This window comes from Rutilus rutilus (genome assembly GCF_951802725.1).
Source record: "Rutilus rutilus genome assembly, chromosome: 10".
NCBI lineage: Eukaryota > Metazoa > Chordata > Actinopteri > Cypriniformes > Leuciscidae > Rutilus > Rutilus rutilus.
In genome coordinates this window covers 43,891,113-43,905,681 of record NC_140215.1, presented here as the reverse complement: position 1 = coordinate 43,905,681, position 14,569 = coordinate 43,891,113, and positions in this window count along the sequence as shown.

Below are 14,569 nucleotides of genomic sequence, written 5' to 3'. Positions count from 1 at the left end.
ATCACAACATGATAGTTAATGTGATTCACCATCACCATGTGCAAAGATTTATTGAAGAAAACCAGTAACCCAGTGTTATACAGTGCAGATGTTCCATTAAAGAGACAGTTCTGACATCTGATCAGTTATTTTCACTGCTGAAGCAATACAAATAAAACCACGGCAAAATTGAGAAAAATTAATAATGACACTATTTAAAGTTACCATATAATGTCATGATAACCCAAACCAGAACAAGACTTTTGAACGAAGTTTTACATTTACATTTATGCATTTGGCAGACACTTTCCAAATTACATTGCATCCAAAATATATATATATACTGGAATGGAACATTAAAAAAAATAGGTAACACTTTACAAGAAGGTTCATTAGTGAACATTAGTTAACTACCTTAGTTAACATGAACTAAGAATGAACAATACTTCTAAAGCATTTATTTATCTTAGTTAATAATAATTTCAACATTTACTAATACGTTATTAAAATCAAAGGTTGTATTTGTAAATATTAGTTAATGCACTGTGAACTAACATGAACAATCAATGAACAGCTGTACATTTTATTAACTAACATTAACAAATATTACAAAATTCAGTAACAAATGTATTGCTCATTGTTAGTTCATGTTAGCTAATACATTACTATTGATTAGTGTGTTAACACATTGAATAGTGAGAGTAAAATCGCATGTGTGATATCTCTGTGGTTCCTCAAAGGAGGTTGTTAAATCTGACACAGACACACCGCGGAATCATTGTTAAAACCAAATCCAGCATAGAAGGGTTCAGTGAATGTGGTGTTTATTGTGTGTAAAAATTACAACATGGGCACACAGTGTGAGGCAAAGAATAACCTGTCGAGATGAACTACTACTGCAGTACAAATGTTAAAAACGTAAGAGGAGCTGGGGAAGATGTGGTGTTTCTGAAAGCGCACTGCAAACTGCTACAGCAAACAATAGGCAAGTATGTGAATGTTGAACAGCAAGCTCATCGGCTGATGAAACAGCAGGAACCAATAAGCCGTGCCCTATTAAGGTTAAGCACTCATCAGCCTGCGCCATCTAGAGTTTCAGGACAGAACTTTGTATTTTTCTCTGAGAGTTTGGCATGGTAATGAATATGACACTGTTGATGTGTTTGGTCTTGCCGTTATTGCGGCTGTTGATTATAGTACGTAACTTGCCACTGCCGATACACACACGACACACTGCTGTGAGTCACAATGAAGACTGAGAATACGTGCTGAGTATACACTTTTATACTATTTTTATTTATTTTTTATATATTTTCATTCTTAGAATTTGTATTACTATGTTCTTGTTGTATTTGTATTTGTATATGTGCACTGGAAGCTTCAGTACCAAGAAAAATTCCTTGTGGGTGCAAGCACACTTGGCAATAAAGCTCTTTCTGATTCTGATTCTGATTCTGATCAAGCGAAATCCCCCCAACATGGAGAAACAAGGGAGTTGCGTCTGATCACTCAGTGAAGTATGGAATTAATTTTGATCCAATAATAATGAATGTAACTTTTCAAGAAACTAATGAAAATATAAATTGAAACTGAATAAAATATCTTTGAAACTGAAAAAGAATAAATCGCAGGCAAATTTTTTCACTTCGTTTTTAATACACTGCATGTTTTGCTAACTATTTCTCACATTTCTTTCGCTGATCTGAACTTACAAATGCGCTTCCAGAGTTTTCATTTACACTTCTGAAGTTTTCGTTTACGCTTCCTGGGCTAGTAGCAGTGCGTTCTCATTGGCTACTGAGGTTTTTATTGACAGCTTTTTGACCAGGAAGTGAAAACGTCAGTGATGTGTTTATGTGTGGATTTGAGCGTCTGTAAGCGCAGCTTTCTATTTCATTTTAGTGATATTAAGTTAGGTTTGTTTTTTTATTTTATCTGTATTTACCTGCTGCTACTACTTTGTCGACAAAAGCTTTTAGGAGCAAAAGAGATCTATTGTTGAAACGCTATTGTTGGTCTGTGTTGAAACGCTGCTGTCAATCAACAATCGCGGGAGGGGTGTCCGACCGTGTGATGTCACAAGGTCGAACGGCTTGATTTGAGACTGGGAAAACATATAAGACACCTTTGACTGCCATGTAACTTTATTGCTATGACATATTTGTTAATTAAACAGGATATTCAACAGGATAATTTAACCCTGACAACACTTTGCTGAAAAACCTGTTGTGCACAATCTATTACATGCATTCTGACATCTGAAAGTTTATACCTTTGTTAGTAAGTGAATTGTGAAAAGTAAAATTCTAACCTGTTTTGGTAAACACTGTTACAAAGACCACAAACTCACACAAATATCCAAGAGTAAAACTGCCCAACCAAAGGAAACGCTCATCACCAAAATGGTCATGACCTGATTTCCAATAGACAAAAAATGTTGAATTGGCTCAACTACAAAATATTTGTTACAGAATAGTTGCACCTCTCCAGAAAACAAATGATGCCAAGTTGACTCAACTAAACGTTTTTTGTATGACAGACAACTTATTTTCAGTTCGTATAACTGTTATTTACAAAAGTTGAGTCAACAAGAAAAAGCTGGGGGAAATTGGTACTAAGATTTTTTTTTTTTTTTTTAAGCTTAAAGTGTAAGTTGCAGGTTAAATTTTTCACGAAGTAATGCAATGTGTTTATTAAACATAAAGATAAGAACCGCCCACCATTGTTTTTTATACCAAAATGCTGATATAATATGAAAAGTTGGCACTTTTAACAGTGGTTTTAACCGCTCCCGCTCCCTTCCACTAGATGGGGCGTGACGTCATAAGAGGAACTCACTAGTAGAGTTACCGTACGCTAGCAGCTATATTCGCCTTACATAACTTCAGAAAAGTTGGTTGTATGTTTTATTTGATAAAAAAAATTATGAATAAAATAACTCCATTGTAAACATGCTCGTGTGTGCTGACTTCAAGGGGACCGTGATCCTGCCTGAAATGAGAGTAAGCTAATCGCAAAACAAACGGGTTCAGGCACGTCAGATCAGCCGGTCGCAGGTCAAGCTGTTCGCGTTCACCTCACGGCAGCACATACTCTCCACTGCTGATTCGCCCACACAAACACAATGATGGGGACATCAATCTCTCTTTTTCTTTTCTGACAATAAACATCGCTAATTAAATCGTGAGAAATTGATAATGCGTGGATTGAGGAAGGGTATTAATAAAGTTAACTTACATGACATTTGAGGCGTCGATGAGACTCGCGATTGATGCCTGTGCAGTGTGTGCATCTCTACAGCTCTGATTTTGACTGACACCATGCACTGTAAGTAAATAATGTCTTCAGTCGTTGTCCCTCCTTGCTATTCTACATGACGGCAATATTTAGAAAAGTAGACTAGCTCTAACGTAGCTAACGTTACTCACCTGGACACCAAGCCAACCCTCCACTAATTAATTCTCCTCACACCAAGCATTAATAACTCTTTGAGTGCCATGGCTCCCCTCTCTCACGCCTGACCGGTTAAAAATTGTAGGGCTGTGGTCCATAAAGAATTTGATGGTTTTCCACATCCTCAGTCGTTCTCCAAATAGCCGTAATACAGTAGGAATCTAGCAGAGCATGGGTTCCGAGTGCCTCTTATGACGTCATCACCCAGTAACTGAAAAAACACGCTACCTTTGAAGAAACCCCCAAAAAAATTATTTTAATGCATTTTAAGACAGAAATAATTAAATATATACATATAGAGCACTTTAATTTACACATTTATTGGCTGTGGTGGTTAACCTGCAACTTACACTTTAAAGGTCCCATTCCATGGATTATTTTTATTATTTTATAATGTTTCCAGGGGTGCCCTTATAATGTTAGTATGTTTTTTAGATCAAAAATTGTTATAATTTAGAAATAAAAGGCATATTTCCTAGCCTGATTTCATTCCCTGGTTTGAACACTCTGCTGTGATTGGCTGACATGCTTGCATATGAAATATCTGGCATTACATGTGGAACTATCTGGAAAACTTTTACTATTACAGCTATTATACGTTTTTACTATTACAGCTATCGGGATTAACGAATCATGAGAAGTTGTTTAAGTATTTAGATCTATTACCATCACATAAAAGGTTGCAGTGATGAGCATTGAGCAGATGACAGCCTGTTGATCGCGTGAATGAAGATCTTATTGCAAAGCAGTTTCTGCACTCTCACTAATGATTTCACCAATGCAAACATGAGGCATATAAATACAGTAAGAGCTTCGTTGTGCAGTGTAACAGCGTCATTGATTTCATAACGAGTTTTGGCAAGTGTCCAGATAAACTCGCGCTGTGTGATTGACAGCTTGGGCGATTGGAAAGGAATTGTTCTTTGATCGCTTTCTGTATATTAATCACAGTTTAAGTAAGATTATTTTCATCCTACTAAGAGAAACGAACGATGTGAAGAGTGATCGCTACTTCCATATTAAATCACTACTTACCGCTTGCTGGAATATAGTTGAAATAGTCCCCTTCGTCAGTATGAAACGCTGAGAGAAGTCTGCTTGATATTATTCCAGGTTAGAAAAACAGTCCGTGGTGAAATGGACAGAGCAAACTAACAACTTCGAATTAAACTTTTGCGGTATCCGATTATAGATAAACATCAACCATCTGTTGACATTTCGCCATCAATACGCCTGTGTTCCTGTGGGCGGAGGTTACGGTTCTAGTGACATCATTAAAGCAGGATGTAGAGGGGTGTAGTCCAATCCAGACGTTTTTTGTAGTCAACTTCTGTTAAATAAAATATCTCGCTTGGCATTGAACTTTGAGCTTTATAATTTTACAGATATTATTTAACAACAACATTACACACTAACTAAAGTTTGAAACATGGGATCACATAGAATGGGACCTTTAAAGGGGTCATATAATGGTACATGCACTTTTACAAGTTGATTGCACTGAAATGTCTGTTCCAGTGCCTGTACACAACCATCCTATCATGATAAAAATCCATCCAGTGGTTTTGTTTTAATCTCCTTATATGTTTGACCATCTCTGAAATCAAGCCGTTCGATATTGTGACGTCATAAGATCGTACGCCCCTCCCGCTATTGTGATTGACAGCCGTGTTTCAACACAAGACCCGCCCTGAGCAAGCTGTGACAGCCGTCGTCATAGTAGTCCGCCATTGTTGATATGCTGGAGTAGAATGGCGTCTAAGCGATTGTGGTGTTCTGTTCTTAGATGTAATAAGGAACACAGCAGTCATTTGGATGTTCCTAAATCCGAGCCGTTGAAGAAGCAGTGGCTGAGTTTTGTTTTTGAAGCAATATGCCCAAAGGATTGACGCGGGGATTCCCTCACGGGGATTCCCCACGATCGTCTGTGCTTTCATGTTTACGCGAATCATTTCACACCAGACAGCTTCACAAACGAGAAAAAACGGATCGGTACCAACGTGTTCCTGCTGAACCTCCAGAAGATGTGAGTGTAATGTTTTATTAACCTTTATATTAGTATTTATATTAATCTTTGCGAAATTTGCAAACCTTGCTGCAGGCTTCACGATGAATGCGTCTAAGGTTTACACTCAGGGTACATTATGGCATGTTTTCTATGTACGACGTTCTCAATATAATTCATAATCCCACGTTTATAACGAATAACACGTGGTTATTGTGTTAGATGTTAGATACGGTCAGAGAACGTCTAATACGGTGTACCCACAGAACAGAGGGGCGGGGTGAGCAAAGCTCATTATCATTTAAAGACACATGCACTGAAACGGCGTGCTGAAAACAGAGCTGTTTTTGATCAGGTAAAATTAGTGTTTTCTTACAATACTAATGAGAATTTTTAATTAAAGTATATTACAAACTTTTAATTTAGACCCTAAAGAATCATATTAGCTTGTACAAAATGGCATTATATGACCCCTTTAAGTAAAGACAGAAGAAAATGACCTGCACTTGAAGTCCTAAACAGGTCAGTAGGCTAGTCTACATGCTATTCCTACATGCCTGCTCCACCTATAGGCGCTTCCACTCCATTCTCGAGGCTCTCCAACTGAGTAACCTACTCTTATCATCGAAACCTTGCAGGTCATTATATAATAATAACAGAGGTGTGGACTCGAGTCATGTGACTTGGACTCGAGTCAGACTCGAGTCATGAATTTGCAGTGGCGTTTTTTTGCGGAGGCCAAGGGAAGCCAGGCTTCCTCACTTTTTCAGAATATAATCGTCATTTAATAAACACTTTTGTTTTCACAGTTTACGCAATCCTTCTGTCATCTCCTCATCGTCTCTCTTCGTTCATTACTGAGCGTTTTATGATGTGTAAAACAGCGCCCCTATAAAAGGGACATGGTGAATGAGCGTTGAAAACATGGTACTGCACCCTGTGTCTGTGAGGAGGCCAGGCTGAGTTGGCATCCCTTGATAGAAAAAAAAAAGAATGACTAACCAATCAGGTGACGCTATTGTCATGACACTGCTCCCCTGTGATTGGTCAGGACAGTGTCAAGGGAAGCCATGAACTTGTTGGCATCAGGCCAATCACATCACGTTATCATCGTCAATGAATGAATGAATGAAATAGCGGAAGATTTGTGGTTTTGTGCCCATCTTTTTAATTCCTTTATTTATTGATCATACACTCAAAACAAAACAAAGACACATTTAAATGTAAGCCTTACAAACAACCTTTTCACACGTAAGTTTTTCAAGGCGACCGTAATTGATCGTAGTATCACTTTATGGTTCCCATGGAGACGCGTCTTTCATTGCTTGTCACACCGCAGGCACTATAGCGCTGAATGATCAGCTTTTATTTCCTTTTTTTATTCAAAATTTCACAAATTTATTAGCTATAGCAGGATATATCTGATATTCCGATTGTCAAATATGTGCAAGAGGATGTGTTTTGTTGTTCAAACACCTTTATAACAATCGCGTTAGTTGAGCTGTATGCGCAACATATTTTAGGTATCTACGTGCTCAAAGTGTTGGATTGTAACAAGCGTAAGTCCCGGTAAGATGATGCTGGGCGCTCTAATAGTTCATCCAAATAGCAACATATAAATGGTAACGTATGATTTTCTGCCCCCACCCCTTAAAACACACAGCTTAGAGGTTGTGTCTTAATTGGCTTCCTCAGAAATTTTCCCCACGCCACGCCACTGTGAATTTGATGACTTCAGACTCGACTCGACAAAATGTACAAAGACTTGCAACTCGACTTGGACTTTAACATCAATGACTCGTGACTTCACTTGGACTTGCGCCTTTTGACTCGAGAAGACTTGCTACTTCCCATGAAAACTGGGGGAAGAAATGTCCACATGGCCGCGCCGCTCTCAGTTTATCTGCATCTGTGAAAAAAATGTGCACCACCTGTATGCATGCAGCGAGCGCGCGCTGCCTGCACGACATCCAATCACTGTAGTCCCACGTTGTTTTGATTCGACAGCATACGCCCGTTTCACTTTCACACATACTCCGTTTGCAGTGCGTATGCGCCAGCGGGTGCGTATTTTTTTCCGTACCCATGTTAACAGGTTAGAGCCTCCACACTGCACGCGGTTGCAGTCCGTCGATCCGTTCCAGGTGCGGTGCGTGTACAGGACGATAATCTTTAATGTGACTGATTGCTCAGCAATATTCATCAATGATATTTTGGTTAATTCAACAAAATGCTTGAGAATTAGAATTAAACAGTTAAGAAAAATGCATCATAATTAAACAGAAACTAATCGTCTTTGGACTTACTGATAGACTGGCATTCTGACACCACGACTTTGTTTGATAACCATTGACTTATTTATTTATTTTTATTTATTGGGTTAGGGTTAGGGAGTTTATTTATTGATGAGTTGTGAAGAAGGAACTTTATATATTTGTCTATATATATATATATATATATATATATATATATTTATTATTATTATTATTGAGACACCATTGGTAAGTCTGTTTTTCTTAATTGATTTGTGTACCTATGTGTAAGGGGTAGGACATTAGGACCCAGTAGACACCACCTCAGAGCGCGTCATTGCTCAGCCGGCTATTTAGTGTGACGTAGTCACAGAGCGACAAGCCAAGCTAGCATTCCAGCATAGTGTGTCGGTACAGCGTGGGGAATGAAAGCACCAAAATCGATGGTTCAAACCAGTGCTGTTGTCATTGCTTGAGGCTGGAGATTGGCCAGTGGACAAAACGGTTGTTCTGGGAAAAACTGTTGCAGGTACTAAGTTAGATTATGAAATGTTGTGAATGATCGTAAAAGCTTGGTATATTGATTTTGTATCTTCTGTCATAGTAACACAGTTTGAGATTGTGGTGAGGATGCATCCTATTCTGTCACGGTAACGCAGTGCGATTGTGGTGAAGACGCATTGTGCAAACATTTGTTTGCTATTCAGGTATGAACATGCCTATAACTATTGATTGTATGTTGTTACAAAAGAAACCTATTTCATGACATTTTATTATTGTTACAGGACGTGTGTCCAGTCACTGTTTTTCCTGTTTTAGTTTTAGTTATACCAACTGCCTACCATAATTTATACGACTGTTTGTTGACTGCCCTTGGGGCATGTGAGGAGGGAGAGAGAGAGCGGAGGTTTGAGCTTTTACATTGTATGTTTGTTTGTTTTGTTTTGTCTTGACTCTCTCTGATAACTCATGTATACATGGTGAGGTTCTTTTAATTGAAATACTTGGGTAATGTGTAGTTTCCTAAAGGGACAAACGCCTGCAGTGGTGTGTGTGTGAAGTGAAGGGGGGAAATTGCTGTGAATCACGTGCAATATGTAACTGGGTTGTTTCACCTATGTATTCTTCTTAAATTATTTATTAAGAGTGACGTGTGGTGTGCTTTATATTCAGACACGTCTCAGGAGGGAAACTCTGTACACACCCTTAACCATTTGGTGTTTTGATTGAGAGAAGTTTCATAAAGTATTACTGTTGTCTTTTAGAATTGTTTATATAATTGAACTATTGTGAAATAAATAAATGTATATTTTTTGACACACCAGCTTCCATCTACGTCCTTTAATTAGGGTGGCTTGCGTGCCACCGGGTAGTTCTTTGAACTGACTATTTTATAATTATGGGTTTTTGATTTAAGTAGTATTGAGAATATATAAAGAAAACCCGTAGTGGTCACATTTGGCGTAGACGGCAGGGTCGTTAGGGTGGTTGCTGGTAGTGTCATCCCCTTCCTCATATATATTTATATATATATATTTTACAAAAAATTTTTTTTTTGGTGTTTATTTGTATAATTGGTGGGCAGTTGGGTTTATTGGGGTAAAGGAAAAACAGTGGCTGGCAAGGAGGATCGGAGAAGCCGCCCAAGACCAGCTGGACTTTAACCTCAAGACAAATTTTTTTTTGTGTGTTTATCATTATTGTTACTTTGTTTATCATTGTTGTTTTCATTATTATCTTTTTTTTTTTGTTGTTGTTGTTGTCATGTCTGTAGGTTTAGAAGATCAGGTTAGGGCTCTGACCGAGCAGCTCCAGCAGCTGCAGGCTGTTAATACCAGGCTTCAACAGGAAGCAGTAGCACAACCAAATGCTGTGGCAGGACAGGGAGGGGCAACCAGCAGTCAGCAAGAAAGTTTAGTCAACCCAAGGTATGTCATTATCCCAAGAGAGCGGAAATGCCCAAGGTTTTCAGGTAATAATAGTACTGGATGTCTGGGGGTTGAGGAGTGGGTAGAAGAAGCCCGTAGATGTTTTAATTCCAAACATATGACCCCTACTGAGCAGGCATTGTTTCTGTATGACCATCTGGATGGGGAAGCTAAGTCAGAGATCCGATTTCGTCCCACTGCAGATAGAAATAACCCTGATCGAATCCTGGCTATTTTGCTTGAAACATTTGGTTGCCCTCAATCTTATATTGAAGCTCAGAAACAATTCTTTCAACGACGCCAGCGTGATGGGGAATCTTTACGTGAATTTTCTCATGCAGTAATGTCTTTAATGGAGATAATTGAGCGTAAGAATCCAGGGGGAATTCCTGATTCTGATATTGTAATTCGTGATCATTTTGCTGAGTATGTCCGTGATAATATGCTTCGCAGAGAGTTAAAACGTCTCATACGACTACAACCTAGTATGTCCTTTATTGACGTTCGCAGTGAAGCTCTGCGTTGGTCAGATGACGGGGAGCGTCCTAGCCTTCCCCGGGCTAGAGCCTATTCTTGTGATACCCATATTGATGCCTGTGAATTGGGGGTAAACTCAAGTGCGGTAGCGGTAGAACCAGTTAAAGAAATTAGTGAATTAAAAGAAACTTTGCGCAAGCAACAAGTACAGTTAGATGCAATTTTGCAACGTTTGTCTAACCCAGTTTGGCATGCTGCCCCCAGTGGCCCTAGCACCCAGCCTAGGCGATATCGGTTTGATTCAGAAGGTCAACCTATCTGTTTGCGGTGTGGACACCCAGGTCATATAGCTAGGCGTTGTCGTAATTGGGAGGGAGCCCATCAAGCTGCTGCAGCCGGGGAGTTTCAGAGTAGAGCTGGGGGTCGGGGCAGGAATGTCATGGGGCCCTCGGGAAACTAGCTTCATCTAGTGCTCAGAGTCAGGCTCTAGATGGTGGATTGGGTGGCTCCTCTTTAAAATCAACGGTACCTTCACATTCTATACTCATTGGTCAATGTCCAGTAATGAAGGTTGTAATGGCAGGTGTAGTTGTGCCATGTCTTGTTGATACAGGCTCAATGGTGTCAACTATTACAGAGGAATTTTTTGCAGAACATTTCCAACCCCAGGGTCAGGGTATTTTGCAGTCATGTGGCTGGCTACAGTTGAAAGCCGCCAATGGACTAGATATCCCGTATAAAGGATATTTAGAGTTGGATGTAGAAGTACTTGGTAGGACTTTGTCTCGAATGGGTATTTTGGTTGTACGAGATCCCCCTGATGTACAGACTCAGACAAGAAAACGCAATGTTCCCGGTTTGTTGGGAATGAATATTCTGCAAAGTTGTTATCAAGAGCTGTTTGGTCAACATGGCACTGCGTTATTTCATTCCCCACCAGCTGTACCTGATGTGCTGAAAAACGCTATGTCTGAGTGTCAGGTTCTTGAACGTTTAACTGATTCAGAATTTATTGGTAGTGTCTCAATTCCCCCAGGTCCCTCCATTTGTGTTCCCTCTGGGTCATTTAAGCTAGTCACAGCCTCATGTAGACAGGGAGTTGGTTCACTTATTCCTGCCGCATTTTTAGAACCCCCAGGTATAGGTGACTGGCAACTACCTGCAGACCTCCTTATTCCATCTTCCTTGGTAACTATTGGGGAGGGAACTGTCTCTGTACCCGTGGTTAATATAGGTACTCAGGACAGGTGGTTAAGACCCCGTACTTTTTTGGGTAGACTTCAAATGGTGAGTGTATGTCCCCATAGTCAACCCGTAATTTTCGGCAGCGAAGAGAGTTGTGAAAGCCCTACCGTGTTCATTCAGTCAGCTGAAGTAGTGAATCGAACTGTCCCTGGTTTGGCCAATATATCATGGCCTAATCTAGAAGAGGTAGAACAGGAAGATGCTAAGGCTTTGTTGGCGAAGTATAGTGTGGTTTTCAGTCAGAATGATGGGGATTTAGGATGCACAAACTTGATAGAGCATGAGATTCCCTTGCTAGATAATGCACCTATTCGCCAACGTTATAGACGACTCCCTCCCTCTCAGTATGATCTTGTGAAGGCTCATATTCAAGATTTGGTAGAGCAGGGGGTAGTGCGGGTGAGTTGTAGCCCTTTCTCCTCTCCCATTGTGGTGGTCGAGAAGAAGGACGGGTCAATTCGCCTGTGTGTTGATTATCGCCAATTAAATGCGAAAACCAGGAAGGATGCATTCCCCCTTCCACGCATAGAGGAATCTTTGGATGCCCTGACTGGTGCTTGCATGTTTTCGACATTGGATTTGGCGAGTGGTTACAACCAGGTCCCCGTAGCTGAGAAGGATCAAGCTAAGACTGCTTTCTGTACACCTTTTGGTCTGTTTGAATTTCAGCGAATGCCATTCGGCCTTTGTAATGCACCAGGGACATTCCAGAGATTGATGGAGCGCATCTTTGGAGATGAACGATTTCACTCCCTCCTCCTATATTTGGACGATGTGGTTGTTTTTTCATCATCATTTCAGAATCATCTGGAGCGGTTGGAGCTAGTGTTACACCGGTTGCAACAGAATGGCCTGAAACTTAAGCTCAGAAAATGTCACTTCTTCCAGCCAGAGGTAAAGTACCTTGGGCATGTAATTTCCGCATCTGGTGTTGCCACTGACCCCGAAAAGATCAGTGCTGTTAAGGAGTGGAAAACTCCATCTACTGTTGTGGAACTGCGTTCCTTCTTGGGTTTTGCCTCTTATTATAGGAGGTTTGTGGAAGATTTTGCAAAGTATGCCGCCCCTCTCCACAAATTAGTAGCAAAATTGCAGCCTTCTAGTAAAAGAGCTAGGCCCAGATCAAATAGCTCCTGGAGTGACCACTGGGATTGGAGTTGCGAACAGGCATTCCATTTGCTTAAGGAAAAGCTGATTGGGGCCCCAGTGTTGGGGTATGCAGATTTTACCAGACCATTTGTCCTGGAAGTGGATGCTAGTAATCTGGGGCTGGGGGCAGTCTTGTCCCAGGAACAGGAAGGAGGGCAACGTCGGCCACTCGCATACGCAAGCCGTGGGCTCAGACCTACCGAGAGGAATATGACAAATTATTCAGCTATGAAATTAGAGTTGCTTGCACTCAAATGGGCGGTAACGGAAAAATTTAGAGATTACCTTCTCGGCTCTAAATTTACAGTCTTCACAGACAACAACCCCCTTTGTTATCTCCGTACTGCTAAACTAGGTGCCGTAGAACAACGTTGGGCATCACAGCTGGCACTCTTTGATTTCACTCTAATGTATAGACCTGGAACATCTAATAAAAATGCAGATGCACTCTCTCGCTTGCCTCCTGCCCCGCTGCCAAGTTCTATGGGAGAAGTCGCCCCTGGTATTTCAGTTCCTGAAGAGGTTGAACAAGCTTGCATTAAAAACCATCAGCGGTGTTCTGCGTTTACATCTATTATTGAGGCAACTCCAGCAAGAGGTAAAGCTGACCTTCAAGTGTTACAGGCAGAAGATGCGGTGATACAGGCTTTCTTGGTGTATTGGAAACGTGGTGGCGTTCCCTCAGCTGTGGAGCGGACCAAGGAATCTCCAGCAGTCCTGGAAATGGTTCGCCAGTGGAGTAGAATCCAAGAACAGCAGGGAGTCTTGTATCGGCGAAGTCATGTCCCTGGGGGTAGAGAGGAGGTGTTACAGCTGTTGTTACCACAGAGGCTGAGAAGTGAAGTACTTACTAATCTCCATGACCATCACGGTCATCAAGGGGTGGAACGTACTACCACCCTTGTACGTCAACGCTGTTATTGGCCCTTCATGCGTCAAGATATTGAACGTTGGTGTCAAGAGTGTACTAGGTGCCTGACAGCCAAAGCTGTACAGCCAAAGGTGAGAACTTTTATGGGCAGCCTGCTTGCTTCTAGACCCCTAGAGATTGTGGCCATTGATTTTACCACGCTTGAACGAGCTAGTGATGGTAGAGAGAACCTCCTTGTTGTGACCGATGTGTTTTCTAAGTTTGCACAAGCATATCCCGCATCTGACCAGAGAGCTGTGACGGTCGTTCGAATTCTCACGGAACGATGGTTTTATGCCTATGGTGTCCCAAAACGGATCCACTCAGATCAAGGACGAAACTTTGAGGGAGAGCTACTGAAACGCCTTTGTCAAGTGTATGGAATTGAGAAGTCACGAACTAGCCCTTACCATCCAGAAGGAAACGGGCAATGTGAACGCTTCAACCGGACATTGCACGATCTGATGCGCACTTTACCTCCAGAACAGAAAAAGAGATGGCCTCAACATTTGCCTCAGTTGTTGTTTGCCTATAACACCTCAGTGCATAGTTCTACAGGATTCTCTCCCTACGAGTTGATGTTTGGGAGAAAGCCTCTTCTTCCTATAGATTCGCTTCTGGGACTGACTGAGGTGACATCGGGTGGGACAGTAGAAGATTGGGTTCAAGAACATCAGAAGCATTTAACATCAATTTATCTTAAAGCGCGAACTCAATTGGAAGACGCAGCCGCTTCTCGAGCACAACATCGTTCGGTCCCATTGCCAATTCTGCCTATTGGCTCATTTGTGTACAGGCGAAGTCATCCCCCTGGTCGCCATAAAATCCAAGATCAGTGGGAGCCTGTTGTATATGAAGTAGTGCGATGTCTGGATGAGGTTGGGTCATTATACAAAATCAAGCCCAAGGGTCAGTCAGGCCCAGAGCGGAATATCCATCGACAAGAATTGCGCCCATTGCCAATCCATTTAGGCTCCCCGCACCCATGTGCGATTGAGGTGGAGTTATTTGGAGATGTGCCCAAGGGGGATGTAGTACTTAGTCCTGACCCTAGCACAGACGAGGAATTTGACTTGGGGGTGTGTGCACCGTTGAATCCATATGATTCAGAAAGACCGAGATGTGTTGCAGCCCCGTTGTTATCCGGGCAGCTAAATGAACAACCTACTAG